The 15,481-nt window shown below is 40.0% G+C and overlaps 1 long non-coding RNA gene across 1 annotated transcript; it reads right to left on the bottom strand.

The window, feature by feature from the left end:
* Window positions 1-321: 321 nt before the first annotated feature.
* LOC140837798 (uncharacterized) lies at window positions 322-1,518 on the bottom strand. Its single transcript, XR_012119462.1, has 3 exons — window positions 1,080-1,518; window positions 943-975; window positions 322-461 (listed from the first exon to the last, which is right to left on the bottom strand). It is a non-coding gene; the product is annotated as an uncharacterized lncRNA (long non-coding RNA).
* Window positions 1,519-15,481: the final 13,963 nt, after the last annotated feature.

The following is a 15,481-nucleotide window of genomic DNA, read 5'->3' as shown; positions in this document are numbered from 1 at the left end:
GAGGGATATAAGCCTATGGTCGTTGATCAACTAATTGCATGCAATCTCTGACTATGTATCTATCAATCCATAAATCAATTTGAATTCTCTCTTTGGTATTTAAACAAAAACTTTGCAAACTCTATTCTCTTGTATTCCCTTTTTCAATAATTGAGACATAAAATGCCTCCAATATATATATAGCGCCCTTACCCGAGCCACTACTAAACAAACTAATAAACATGCAACATTAAACTTAATACGAACAGTTAAACAGCGGAAACCAAATACTTAATCATCTTACAACCCAAATGAAAACAAAACAATAACGACAGTCTTAAACATTAATACAACCAAAACAAATACAAAACATAACCCTGAACGAGAAAACGATAAACCACAGAAAACCTCCACTGGATCACCACCGAAAACCCAACTACTCTAGCCACTGCCCTGGTCGTCCGAACCGTCCAACCTAAGACCTGCCCCGTGGAATGGAGTGCCAAAGATGAAAACAAGGACGTGAGCGACAATCGCCCAATACGAGAATGTACGAGTATACAAACTGATATGATGCATGCAAAATGCAATATGCTCGGATATCAAGGATCAAGTCAAGAATCTCATGCTCAGTCTAGAGGCGCCTGAGTGTGTAGTCTCTGATCTGCCCTAGGCATGTTTTGGCTCCCACACTCATCATCAAGACGTGGACCTGCAATGTCCAGGTCATCAGAGTCCGCGGGTCCCGTCGGACACTGTAGCTCTCGATGCCCCATCGTCCACAATACAGAATAGGGCTGAGCGGCCCCAACAAACGAGGTATATCTCAAAAGATATCAGGCTCAACATGATATGTCGTGCATAATATGCCAAAGCAGTAAAACATGTATCATGCAACAGATAAGTATGCAGCATATAAGTGTGTATACTACGCTTGGATATCTCAGTCAGTACATCACGTACCTCACTAAAACAATCTGACAGAAATCTCTGAACCTAAACAATACCAACATAAAGAAATCACTAACAAACCAGAACAAACATTGTACAAGTTCTTCCTAATGATCCTTAAATCACTATCTAAGGATTTAGGATTATACCTGCGTCCGTCGTCAGCCCGCTGATGATGTCTCGATCTCAGTACACCGACCCTCCTCGAGTCGACACTAGCTCCGAAACTTCCCGACACCAAAGTGCCCTAGAAACTGGCTAGAAAACCTAAGGTACAACTAGAACTCTCTCTGAAGAATACGGTGAAGGAAATAAAAGAATCGGCTTCCATTTATAGGCTGCATCCGCACTATTTCAGAAAATCCGAACCAATCTTATCTGCCACGTGTCAGAATCTCATTGGTCTAGTTGGATTTCTCGAGATAATGTAATCCGAAGTAGGTCGGGTTATCCATTTAAAATTCGGTGGATACCAACACCTTAAACCCGAATTATCAATTCCTTAATAATACTAAATTAACAACTCATTAATTATGTCTTAATTAATACTTCATTCAAAATAGGAATTCGGGTCATTACATTCTCCCCTCCTTACAAAGATTTCGTCCTCGAAATCAAAACTGAAGTACAATACAACTAAATAAAATACAACTCAAAACAAATGAGGATACTCTGAGCGCATACAACTCTCTAACTCCCAAGTCGCTTCTCCAGTACCTCGGCGTTGCCATTGCACTAGAACAAGTGGAATGGTCTTGTTTCTGAGCTTTTTCTCTTTCCTACCCAGGATTAAAAGCAGCTGCTCAACATAAGTCAAGTCTTCTTCAAGTTGAACATCTGTCGGACTAAGAACGTGCGACTCATCTGCTACATACCGTCGTAGCAACGATACATGAAAGACATTATGAATGCTGGACAAATACGGCGGTAAAGCCAATCGATACGCCAAATTTCCAACACATTCCAAGATCTCAAAAGGTCCGATGAATCTTGGGGCTAATTTTCCCTTGAGTCCAAATCTCATCACCCTGCGGAACGGTGAAACTTTAAGGAAAACTTTTTCCCTTGACTGAAACTGTAGAGGTCTACGCTTGGTATTCGCATAACTCGATTGACGATCTTGTGCAGTTTTAATCCTCTTCTTGATCAATTCCACTACGTCAATCGCTTGCTGCACTAATTCAGGTCCTTGCACTCGTCGTTCTCCTACTTCATCCCAAAACAATGGAGTACGACAACGTCTACCATACAATGCTTCGAACGGAGCCATACCAATGCTACTGTGGTAGCTATTGTTATATGCAAACTCCACAAGCGGCAGATGATCATGCCATGCTGGTCCAAAATCCAAAGCACAAGCACGCAACATGTCCTCGAGTGTCTGAATAGTCCTCTCAGACTGACCATCGGTCTCTGGATGATAGGCAGTACTCAGACTCAAAGTCGTTCCCAACGCTTTTTGAAAACTTCCCCAGAACCTTGAGGTAAAGCATGGATCTCTATCACTGACTATACTTGTTGGCACACCATGATATCGACCCAAGCTTCAGCAACATCAGCATTCTCGTCTCCGGTCAACGGTGGAGGTCCAATCTTCATGAAATCCATAATGTTGACAAGGTTCCTACGTCTCCTTTCATCATGATCTCGGTGACGCCTTCCGTCACGATCTCTACGACGATGTTCTCGGCCAGCCTCATCGTCGCCATAACGGCCATGTCCCACACTACCGTGACTGCTTCCATCTCCTGACATCTGAAAGGAAACTAAAATCAACTTCTAAATCCTCAAAACAGAATAACTAATGTCCCAAAAATCTTTGCATGCTCTGATACCACCAAATATAGCGCCCTTACCCGAGCCACTACTAAACAAACTAATAAACATGCAACATTAAACTTAATACCAACAGTTAAACAACGGAAACCAAATACTTAATCATCTTACAACCCAAATGAAAACAAAACAATAACGACAGTCTTAAACATTAATACAACCAAAACAAATACAAAACATAACCCTGAACGAGAAAACGATAAACCACAGAAAACACTAAAACAATCTGACAGAAAGCTCTGAACCTAAACAATACCAACATAAAGAAATCACTAACAAACCAGAACAAACATGCTACAAGTTCTCCCTAATGATCCTTAAATCACTATCTAAGGATTTAGGATTATACCTGCGTCCGTCGTCAGCCCGCTGATGATGTCTCGATCTCAGTACACCGACCCTCCTCGAGTCGACACTAGCTCCGAAACTTCCCGACACCAAAGTGCCCTAGAAACTGGCTAGAAAACCTAAGGTACAACTAGAACTCTCTCTGAAGAATACGGTGAAGGAAACAAAAGAATCGGCTTCCATTTATAGGCTGAATCCGCACTATTTCAGAAAATCCGAATTAATCTTATCTGCCACGTGTCAGAATCTCATTGGTCTAGTTGGATTTCTCGAGATAATGTAATCCGAAGTAGGTCGGGTTATCCATTTAAAATTCGGTGGATACCAACACCTTAAACCCGAATTATCAATTCCTTAATAATACTAAATTAACAACTCATTAATTATGTCTTAATTAATACTTCATTCAAAATAGGAATTCGGGTCATTACAATATATAACAAGTGAATCAATACATAACCATGAATCAAATTCCGGGAATAGCACTTTAAAACCATTGAAATACCATACATATAGTATCATGTGAGCACAAAGGATGAAATTCCACTTACAACCACTTGAAACCTCCAATCTATACTCTTGGTTGAAATCCTACAACAATAAACCATAATTCACACCATCAATAACCCAATAACCAAGAACCCATGCCAATTAATCCATGAAACCAACAATATCAACAAACCCATATCACATCTCCTCCAAAACCAAGAATAAACAACACCAAAAGCTTACCTTAGCTTCCTAGCACCAAGTAGAACCTTGATCTCTCAACAATTAACCACCAAGATGAAAGAATCAAAGGTAGGAAATGAAAGAAATGAGGGAAACCCTAGTCTATAAGGAGAGAAATCGAAAATGGGAAGAAAGGAAATGATTAAAGTGAACCAACTTATCCAATATATCACTTAAAATCTCGAAATACGTTTCTGCTGTGCGCGACCGCGAGTGCGCTCTTACCTCTACCGCGGGTGCGCTAAGCTCACGGCATCACAACCAAAATTCTGAAAATGACGACCGCGAGTGCGGTCCTAACTTTACAGCGGGTGCGGTGCCTTCACCGCGGGTGCGGTACCAATACACCGCAGGTGCGGTGTGTCTAGGGCATTTCTACACAAAATGTTGCAATCAAGACCGCGGGTGCGCTGCTGCAAGGACCGCGGGTGCGGTGATGTCACGGCCAAAACAAACTCTTAAGCAACTAAAATCGAACCGAAACGCTGATACTAAACATCTACCAACAACCACTAGCAACAACACCACAAAACAATAATAACCAACAATACTAAAACCAATAAACACAACTCTTAACATCTAAACCAAATAACCCAATAAGCATACAAAGACTTAAACCGTACCGTACACCGGGCTAGACTATTACAGCACCCGCGGTCACGCACAACAGAAACGTGTTTCGAGATTTTAAGTGATATATTGGAAAAGTTGGTTCACTTTACTCATTTCCTTTCTTCCCATTTTCAATTTCTCTCCTTAAAGACTATGGTTTCCCTCATTTCTTTCATTTCCTACATTTGATTCTTGCATCTTGGTGGTTAATTGTTGAGAGATCAAGATTCTACTTGGTGCTAGGAAGCTAAGGTAAGCTTTTGGTGTTGTTTATTCCTTGTTTTGGAGGAGATGTGATATGGGTTTGTTGATATTGTTGGTTTTATGGATTAATTGGCATGGGTTCTTGGTTATTGGGTTATTGATGGTGTGAATTATGGTTTATTGTTGTAGGATTTCAACCAAGAGTATAGATTGGAGGTTTCAAGTGGTTGTAAGTGGAATTTCATCCTTTGTGCTCACATGATACTATATGTATGGTATTTCAATGGTTTTAAAGTGCTATTCCCTTCATTTGATTCATGGTTATGTATTGATTCACTTGTTATATATATTGGAGGCATTTTATGTCTCAATTATTGAAAAAGGGAATACAAGAGAATAGAGTTTGCAAAGTGTTTGTTTAAATGCCAAAGAGAGAATTCAAATTGATTTATGGATTGATAGATACATAGTTAGAGATTGCATGCATTTAGTTGATCAACGACCATAGGATTATATCCCTCAGTTATCGATTTATATCGATGGGATATAGGTACAGAGACAGAGATACTATTGATATCAATCCACCAGAGAAAAGAGAAATACCATCTCATTTTATGCAATTACTATATTATTCATGTTTCAGAGTTGATGGTATTTATTGATTTCAAAACTATGTTTTACAGAGTATGTTATAGTCATTGCTATGTAAGAGTTCCACTTGATGAGTTTTATACTCATTTTCAGTTTATTCATGTGATGCAGATAAGAGCGACGGACCAAGACATTGATTGTGGGCCGGAGTCATATGCATACCAAGTTGGAAGGAAGATGATTATTTTGTTGGTATTTTGGACATGATCATAGGAATGATATTTTGTATTTTTGTTATATCATTTGAATGATCATGTAATTACTTTTGATTATAAATGTTTTATGGAAATGTAATTTGAATCCTTCCTCTCTTCAAAGAAAAATTTAATTTCCGCTGCTATTTTATTAAATTGGGTCGAGGTGTCACAAATTAATCATACCAAGAAAAGGATTAAAGAATGATATTAAAATGGAGAGTTTCCAAACTTGATTAAGTTTACCATGGGGTGGCCAAAATCTTGAAATAAAATGGAGGTAAAATATTGCTTAATTATTGAATTTTAACCATTTAAAATTTTAAACATTTATTATGTATTTTAGTGAAATAATAAATTGATATAGGATAGTAATTTTCTTGCATGCATGACTAATTCTTAAAAATAAATAACCAACATGTTAAGTTATAATTTCTTAGATAAAATAGGCCTAGATTAATTTATTCCAATTGGTTACACATTTTAATTTAGGCTTTTAATTAATTATGGGACATAAAAGAACTTATTTACTAAATTAAATATAAATAATTAAATAAATCTTTAAACATTATTTTACATTAAAATAAATTATTCCTTGGCTTAAATTAAATTTTTGGAATATTTTCTTATTATTAATCTTATCTTAATTCTCCAACTCCAGTTCGGCCTCCCGTACTTATCCGAAAAGATAAAAACTAAACTACTGCGTTTTAAAATAAATGATCATGACTAGCAAAGTTTAAATGAATTAAACCCTCATGCATGAATAAAATCATTTTAATTTTAAATAATAGTAATTATGCGTGGCTAATACGTAATCTGATTTATCGGGTTCTACATGGGGCTTCTGCTGCCCTTGATGCCTTGGTGGCCCTGTAAACTGTCTCTTCTATGTCTGGGATCTGGATTGAGATCTCTTCCCCTTCATCTCAAAATCAATGTCCCTCAGGGCTTGCTCAGCCTGAAAGGCACATGCGGTGGCCTCACCATAGCTCGCCGGTCTAATCATCAAAACATCCTGGCACAGCGTGGGTCTCAAACCGTCCATGAAATACTTCAGCTTCTAGGCAGCATCACTCGCAATAAGCTGCAGAAAGTGACAGCCCCTGTCAAACTTCTTGATAAAGTCGGCTACATTCAAGTCCCCCTGGAGGAGACTCATAAACTCCCTTGTCATGCTTTCCAACGTGTTTATGTCTTCACTGTACCAAGATCAATCTTTCAAGCGTACTTATGTCCTCACTCACACGCACCCTAAGAAACTTCCCAGGGGTTCAACCATCCCAAAATTTCCCCAAGTCAAGCACGCTTCACTTTGGAGTTCTTATGTGATGAGCTATCGAAAAGAAGATTCACCTTCTTGATATGAGTAGTACATTTCAAATCTTCTTAAGCCCTCCTCAACCGCATAGTCTCATACCTGAACAGTTTTGGAATCCATCTCCTTCCTAGGTAAGATCGGTTCATTCATGTTCCCTCCGCCTACAAGCCTAATAGGAGTCACTCATTGTCCATGCAACCTCATGGTACCGGCGATCACCCTCTGCCCTCTTCGGTCCCGAGCCTCACATTCCCACCAGCTTGCGCTTGGTTCGTCCCCGAACCACGCCGTACTAGGAGAGATCGGCTCTGATACCAACTGAAACATCTACTACTTAATATGCTAATAATTATTTTTTTACAAGCTAAATCTCGAAAATTTCATGGATTGTGCATGCATACAACACTGTTGAAAAATATTCCTTTTAAAAATAATCATATTCAAATAACAAATAAAGTACTGCAGTAAAAAATTGCCAACTCGTCCATCATAAATGTGCGAAACAAATGAACAAGTAAAAATCATGGTAATCATCAACATGTCAAAACATACAGCCCTGCCTATTCAGAATTCGGCGCCTCCAGCCTCCTCATCAACATGCTCACCTGCATCATACACGTCTAGTGAGTCTAAAGATTTAACACACTTGTAACGTTAATAGCAAATACATTTACATAACATGCAACAATGAAAAGTACTGTAATAAAAATACGTTTCATGATTTTAAAAACGTAAACTTATCGCAAAGGCATTCGTTTTAAAATAGCTCATCATATATTTATACATTTACTTTAATTGAATTCAGTTCATTAGTTGTGACTTTCATATCAGCTCTATTCGATGGATCCATCTACGTATAACCGTGGTACCTAACTACGGGGAAATCAGTGACAGCATTACCCGTCCACTAAGTCTTTACCCGGAAAGAAAAATAAAATGTTTGCGGAAGCGAATAGTACAAACATTTGCGAAGAAAGACAAAGAAACACTAATGAGCTTGAACATCCAGAACTTGAATTCCTTCCTTCCCATTCTTTACCAGCCCTAGAACTGCTCTTGTTCCTTTTCTTCTACTGTTCTTCATTTCATCTGGACAACGATGTAAGGGGGGTGAGCATTTTGGGAAACATTCAGCAAGCAGGGCCGATCGAATAATAGAAAACATTTGATACATAATACTTTTAAAACATTCTTATTTTTACATATCATAGTATATGCGAGTTGAATTAACAGAAGTCAAAAATTGAAGAAATCAGAGCTTCAAAGTAGGATGAACAGAAATCAGACATAGAACAAATCGGGACATTTCAGAATAGAAGTTATCAAAACTTATCACAGAAAAAAAATTATAATGATCATGGGCTATCCTTCATCTCGGGCTCCCTCTGGCCTTTTCTCTCACAGGATTTCCCGATGCATCATTATCAGATTAAAACTTATAACTTATCATTCGGAGACAGACAGGTTCAGACATAATGACACCAACATAGAACGAAGCGGAGGGCATGAACGAACAATGGATGGAACGAAATGAATTTGACGCATCTTAGGATTTCGAACAATCTTTAAAACACATAAACCCAATTACTCTTGTTTCAAATATACGATTCGAACTTAACCGATACTTGTGGGTAAAACTTGGGCCGAACATGGACAGCACCTCGGTCACGATTTGGGCAGCACTTTGACATCAATACAATGGCCAAGGCCGAATCCAGCCTCTTCTCTTTGCTTGAAGTGGTCGAGACTTATGGTGATTTGGGAGGATTTTTTTGGTGTGGTTTTACACTAAACCAAAGCCTCTATTTATAGGCCTCCAAGAGTAAGGTGGAGGGTCACTCCATTCAATTTCATTTATCTCACATTAAATGTCATTATTCATGGTCATTAACCTCCTCTTAATTACACCTATTCTTGACCATTAACCTCATATTTAAAACATTTATTCATGTCATTTACCTCCTCTTAGTTATCATTATTTTGATCTTAATATAGGTGGTTTAATAATTGATTTATTGTGGTTTAAATTAGTCATTAAAATGGTGATAAATGGTCAATAATTAGGGGAAAATGATTATTCAAATTTCCAAGATATGATTCTATGGAAATCGAAACGTTGTGCCAAAATTAGCTGAAATTTCTTATGAGATATACAGGTCTTCCCGTTTCAAGATTTCGGTTCTTCACATCCCTCCCTCCTTATTAGAAGTTTCGTCCTCAAAACTTGAACTTTCTTATTATTCGAAGAGATAGGGACACAGGGTGCACATCTTCTCCTCTAGCTCCCATGTTGATTCCCGCTCAGTATGGTTTGACGATTGTAGTTTTACATATGGAATGGTCTGGTTTCGTAGCACTTGTTCTTTGGTGTCCACTATACGAATAGGGACTTCTTCGTATCTTAATTCCTCATCCAGGTTGTCGTCAAGTAGTAGAGGTTTGATCTAGAGAATATGACTCGAGCCGGGAATGTGTCTTCTCAGCTGCGAAACGTGGAAAACGTTGTGGATTCTTGACATGTCCAATGGCAAGGCTATTCGGTAAGCTAAGGTTCCAACTCTTTCAAGATTCTCGAAGGGTCCAACTTATCTAGGGTTCCATTTTTCCGATTTGCTGAAGCGGACCACACCCTTCATAGGTGAAACCTTGACATAAGCCTTTTCTCCAACTTCAAACTCCAATGGTCTTCTCTTCAAGTCAGCCCAACTCTTTTGTCGATTATGTACCGCTTTGAGTTTCTCCTTGATAATTTCTACCTTTTCAACCGTGACATGTACCAGTTCCGGTCTGGTGATAGCTTTCTCACCGATTTCGTCCCAACACATTGGGGATCTACATTTTCGACCGTAGAGAGCTTCATAAGGGGTTGTTTCTATGCTACAATGGTAGCTGTTATTGTAAGAGGACTCTATTATGGGTAGATGATCACTCCAATTTCACTTGAAATCTAGAGCACACATCCTTAACATATCCTCCAAGGTTTGGATCGTAATTTCAGTTTTGCCGTCTGTTTGTGAATGATAGGTCGTGCTGAGGGTGAATTTGGTTAACATGGCTTCTCGGAAACTTTTCCACAATCGGGACACAAATCTTGGATCCCTATTGGAAAGTATACTTGCTGGAACTCCATGTAATCTTACTATGTTGTCCATGTACAAGGTGGCTAGTTTATCTAGGTTGTAGTTCATTCGCACCAATAAAAAGTGTGTCGATTTGGTTAGTCGGTCGATTATACCCCAGATGCCATCATGGTTTTGTCTGGTAATCCTACCACAAAATCCATGAAAATGTGCTCCCACTTCCATGTTTTGATTTCTAGTGGTTGTAGGTGTCCTCCCAGCCACTGATGTTCGGCTTTGTTGTAGGGACCCGGGCTCTAACTCAATTCCTTTGGGATTTATTGGATCTTTGCTCGAAAATGTGGGTCAAAATTTTGCTTTTACATTAATTCAAATGTATAATTAAAACATAATCTGTCTCTATAATAATTAAACAACATAATGTACATACAAATCTGTTTAGTACAATCATACACTAGTGTTTAAAAGTTTCAGTACAAATCTAATACCAACAACTAGTAATCTGCCTCGCCCGAGATCTCCACACTATCAACAATCTCTCATCTTCCTCGTGACCCAGATCCTGTCCCACCTGTCGCCATGCACACATACAGACATGACAACAGCCGGATAACTCCGGTGAGAACAAATCCCAGTATAAAACATGTATGCATGCAATGTAATAATCATGTACAAAAGCATATCATATATCAATTAACATGAATTAAAATCTAAACATGTAAAGGAATACAAATCTGTATTCAACATCTAATTCTTGACTCGATTCGTTTCTAATCTAGGTATCCCGGTGTGAATAAGACGGTCTATCACCTACCCAACCACTCGGGGTGACGGTACGTCTTATTCCTAGACTTCGGTCAACTCTGTATCGAGGGGCTACACATAGAGAAAATCTGCTCCTATGCGTCGATACACCGAAACGTCTAGTTTTGGCCGATCTGCCAATATCTTCTATCTCAGGACTTGCATATAAATCAATAAACAAGGCATTACATCATCAAATGTAATAACAGTATAGTATGTGATTTGTGGGAAACCCGAATCAAATCTGATCCAAGTCGCATCTCCCAGTTCACATGAATTTATACCTTTCTTGTCGCACAGTCTGTGTCGTAGCCGGAGTCTTGAGTTCACAATAGCCAATACAAATCTGAAATGGCATAATCAATGTGCTATATATCAAAACACAACTCAAACAATCTTGTGCAATTCAATAATCAGTCTCGGTATAAAATCGACGGCATAACGACGTATTTCTTCAATACTCTTAACTCAACAATACTAAGCTCCATATCAATAACCCATAATCTCATCTAAACATCAACATACATTCTGAAATCTGCATAATTTCCACATAACATAAGCTGGAAAATCGAACCCATAGCATACGGTTTCCAAATTTCGATCCGGAAATGAATATATCAAACTCAATATCTCAATAACATATATCCCTAACAAAATCATAATTCTTCCAACATATGAATTTCGAAACATGCTGGAAATGAACAATACTTACATCCTTAGCTAGCTCTTGTTGCAAGGATCACAAATCCGGGCTCGGAATTAAAACCGGATCACTAAATCATTCAAAATCACAAGTTCTAGATTGAAAGAAATGGAAGCTCTCCCTTTGAATTCTCTCGGCTCTCTCTCTTCCTGAATGAAGAATGAAGATTCAGCAGCTTCATATATATATATACATGCCATGTGTCAAGCCAAGAAACAAAGGTGGCATTCTCGCATGCAGCACCGCGGGTGCGGTGAGTCTCTTAGCGCGGGTGCGCTTATGTTTCGGCAGCATTTTTATTTTCCAGAAATCGTCGACCGCGGGTGCGGTCTTGTTCTTACCCTGGGTACGGTCGCCCACCGCGGGTGCGGTCCTTCCTGCACCGCGGGTGCGGTCTTGCTCCGCTCAAAACTTCCCAGCCTACTGCCCATCTGCCGCGGGTGCGGTCCACTTCTGAGTGCGGGTGCGGTCTGGCTTCGGCCTTACATTATAAAATTCTATCTTTTCACCTAACACTTCTTATAATATGACATGCATTCTCATATCTATGAATCTCGCATCAATGACAACTGATAATTCTCGAGCCTTACATTTCTCCTCCTCTTAGACAGGAGTTCGTCCTCGAACTCCTAAGCAAATAATCATGCAAGTATATACAAAACAGTATAATAAAAACTGAAAGGAAGACTCACATCATATGAATAGCTCGGGATGTTTCTGTCTCATATCAGACTCTGTCCCCCAAGTTGCTTCCTCGATGCCATGACGACTCCACTGAACCTTCACAAGCGGAATGGTCTTGGTTCTAAGCTGTTTCTCCTTCCGATCAAGAATCTGTATCGGCTGTTCAACATAGCTCAAAGTCTGATCTAACTCTGCTTCGTCACGCTAAATGACATGAGAACTATCTGGCATATATCTGCGTAACATCGATACACGAAAAACATCATGAATACCAGATAATGAAGGAGGAAGAGCAAGTCTGTAAGCTCGATCGCCAATCTTCTCAAGGATCTCATACGGACCGACGTATCTAGGAGACAACTTTCCACGCTTGCCAAATCTGACAACGCCTCTGAAAGGTGAAATTTTCAAAAATACTCTGTCTCCCTGTTCAAATATCAACGGTCTGCTTCTGATATTGGCGTATTTCCCTTGCCTATCTTGTTCTGTCTTCATTCTCTTTTGAATGATCTTCACTTTCTCGGTCATCTCACGAATCATATCAGGCCCTAACTCTGGTACATCAGAGATATCATCCCAGTACAACGGAGATCTGCACATCTTTCCGTATAAAGCTTCAAACGGTGCCATCTCAATGCTAGTCTGATAGCTGTTGTTGTATGAAAACTCACACAACGGCAATGAATCTTGCCAACTAGTACCAAAGTCTAGTACTACAGCTCTCAGCATGTCCTCTAAAGTCTGGATAGTCCGCTCTGACTGTCCGTCTGTCTGAGGATGATAAGCAGTGCTCAGGTGTAAAGTCGTACCCAAAGCCTGCTGCAAACTGTGCCAGAAGTGAGAAGTAAATCGTGGATCACGATCTGATACGATCGACTTCGGCACACCGTGCAATCTGATGACCTCTCTGACATACAAGTCTGCCATCTGATCGTGTCGATAGGTCATTCTGTACGGAATAAAGCACGCTGATTTGGTCAGTCTGTCTATCACAGCCCAAATCGCGTCACAGCCCCGCGAAGATCGAGGTAACTTCGTCACGAAATCCATGGAAATGTGATCCCATTTTCATTCAGGAATAGACAAACTCTGAAGTAAACCTCCGGGCTTCTTTCTTTCTGCCTTCACCTGCTGGCAATTCAGGCACTTAGACACAAATTCTGCAATGTCTGTCTTCATTTGCTTCCACCAGAATTGTATCTTCAGATCATTGTACATCTTCCTGCCACCAGGATGAATGCTGAACCGACTACAGTGTGCCTCTGCCATGATCTGTCGTCTCAAATTGGGAACATCTAGCACTACTAGACGGTTATTCACATACAGAACATAATCTCTAACCTGATACTCTGATATATGACCAGTTCTGACCATATCAATCGATTTTTGAACGTTCGGATCAGTTCTCTGTGCTTCTTTGACCCTCAAAATCAGATCTGGCTCAATCTGAATCGCAGCAAGTTGCAACGGTCTACTCTCTGTATCAAATGTCAACCCAGACAAGCAACAATCCTCTACTAAATTCGATACACCTACTGTCGACAAGGAAAGAGCACATACCTTTCGACTCAAGGCGTCTGCCGCTGCATTCGGCTTCTCTGGATAGTACTTGATCTCGCAATCAAAATCTTTCAGCAGATCAAGCCATCGTCGTTGCCTCATGTTCAACTCTGACTGAGAAAAGAGGTATTTTAGGCTCTTGTGATCCGAGTAGATCTCAAATTTCTCGCCATACAGATAATGACGCCAGATCTTCAAGGCAAAGACAATCACCGCCAATTCAAGATCATGAATCGGGTAACGGGTCTCGTGCGGCTTCAGCTTTCTAGAGGTGTACGCTATCACGTGCCCTTGCTGCATAAGAACACATCCTAACCCTCTGTGAGATGCGTCACAATATACAACAAACTCACCTGTACCTGAAGGAATCGTCAAGACAGGCGCACTAGTCAGCCTCTTCTTCAATTCTACAAAACTGGCTTCACAATCTTCAGACCATACAAATGGCATGTTCTTTTGTGTCAACTGGGTGATAGGCTTCGCTATACTGGAGAAATCTCGGATAAAACGACGATAATACCCGGCTAGACCCATGAAACTGCGTATCTCCGGCACAGAAGTCGGTCTCGGCCAACTGATCACAGCCTCAACTTTACTCGGATCTACCGCAAGACCATCTCCAGATATAATGTGCCCCAAAAATACAACATGTTTCAGCCAGAATTCGCACTTGGACAATTTGGCGTATAACTGCTCTTTTCTCAAAGTCTGCAATACAATCCTCAGATGATCTGCATGCTCAGTCAGACTCTTCGAATATACCAAAATATCATCAATGAACACAATTAAAAACTCATCTAAATATCTCTGAAAGATGCGGTTCATCAAACTCATAAATACTGCTGGTGCATTCGTCAAACCGAAAGGCATAACAATAAACTCGTAGTGCCCATACCTGGTTCGGAATGCAGTCTTCGGAATATCAACGTCTCTAACTCTGAGCTGATGATACCCTGACCTCAAATCGATCTTCGAGTAAACAGAAGACCCCTGTAACTGATCAAACAAATCGTCGATGCGAGGCAAAGGATACTTGTTCTTCACTGTTGCCTTGTTCAACTGCCTATAATCAATACATAGTCGCATCGAACCATCTTTCTTTTTAACGAAAAGCACCGGAGCACCCCAAGGAGATACACTGGGTCTGATATATCCCTTGGACAGAAGATCTTCCAACTGTGCTTTCAATTCTTTCAGTTCAATAGGCGCCATCCTATACGGAGCTCTCGAGATAGGAACACTGTCTGGCACAAGATCTATGCTAAAATCTACCTCTCGGACTGGAGGCAATCCCGGAATCTCATCTGGAAAAACATCTGCAAACTCGCAAACCACTGGCAGATCTGCCAATGCTGGGCTCGACTTCAGTAGATCTATTGAATATACGAGAAAGCCCTCTGCTCCTCTTTGAAGCAATCTACTCATAGTCAGAGCAGATACTAAGGGAATCCGAGATCTGGAACCCTTTCCATAGAATTTCCACTCATCTGTCATTTCGGGTCTGAATCTGACAATCTTGTGGAAACAATCTACAGTGGCCTTGTACTTGGTTAACATATCTATGCCAACTATACAGTCAAAATCAGCTAAACCAAGTACTACACAATCTAGATCAATCTCATGTCCCTCAAACTGAAGCATACAGTGTCTAACAGTATTCACAGATATCAGACCACTTCCCAACGAAGAAGCTATAGACACTACAGTCGACAAAGACTCAACAGGCAATGAATGTCTCAATGCAAAATGCTCAGATATGAATGTATGTGATGCACCTGTGTCAATCAACACATATGCAGGATAACCGCAAAGAAAACAGTTA

The sequence above is a fragment of the Primulina eburnea genome, chromosome 8 (genome assembly GCF_022965805.1).
Source record: "Primulina eburnea isolate SZY01 chromosome 8, ASM2296580v1, whole genome shotgun sequence".
In the NCBI taxonomy this organism is placed as follows: Eukaryota; Viridiplantae; Streptophyta; class Magnoliopsida; order Lamiales; family Gesneriaceae; genus Primulina; species Primulina eburnea.
Note: the sequence above shows the minus strand (reverse complement) of the source record. Positions and strands in the feature narration are given on the sequence as shown.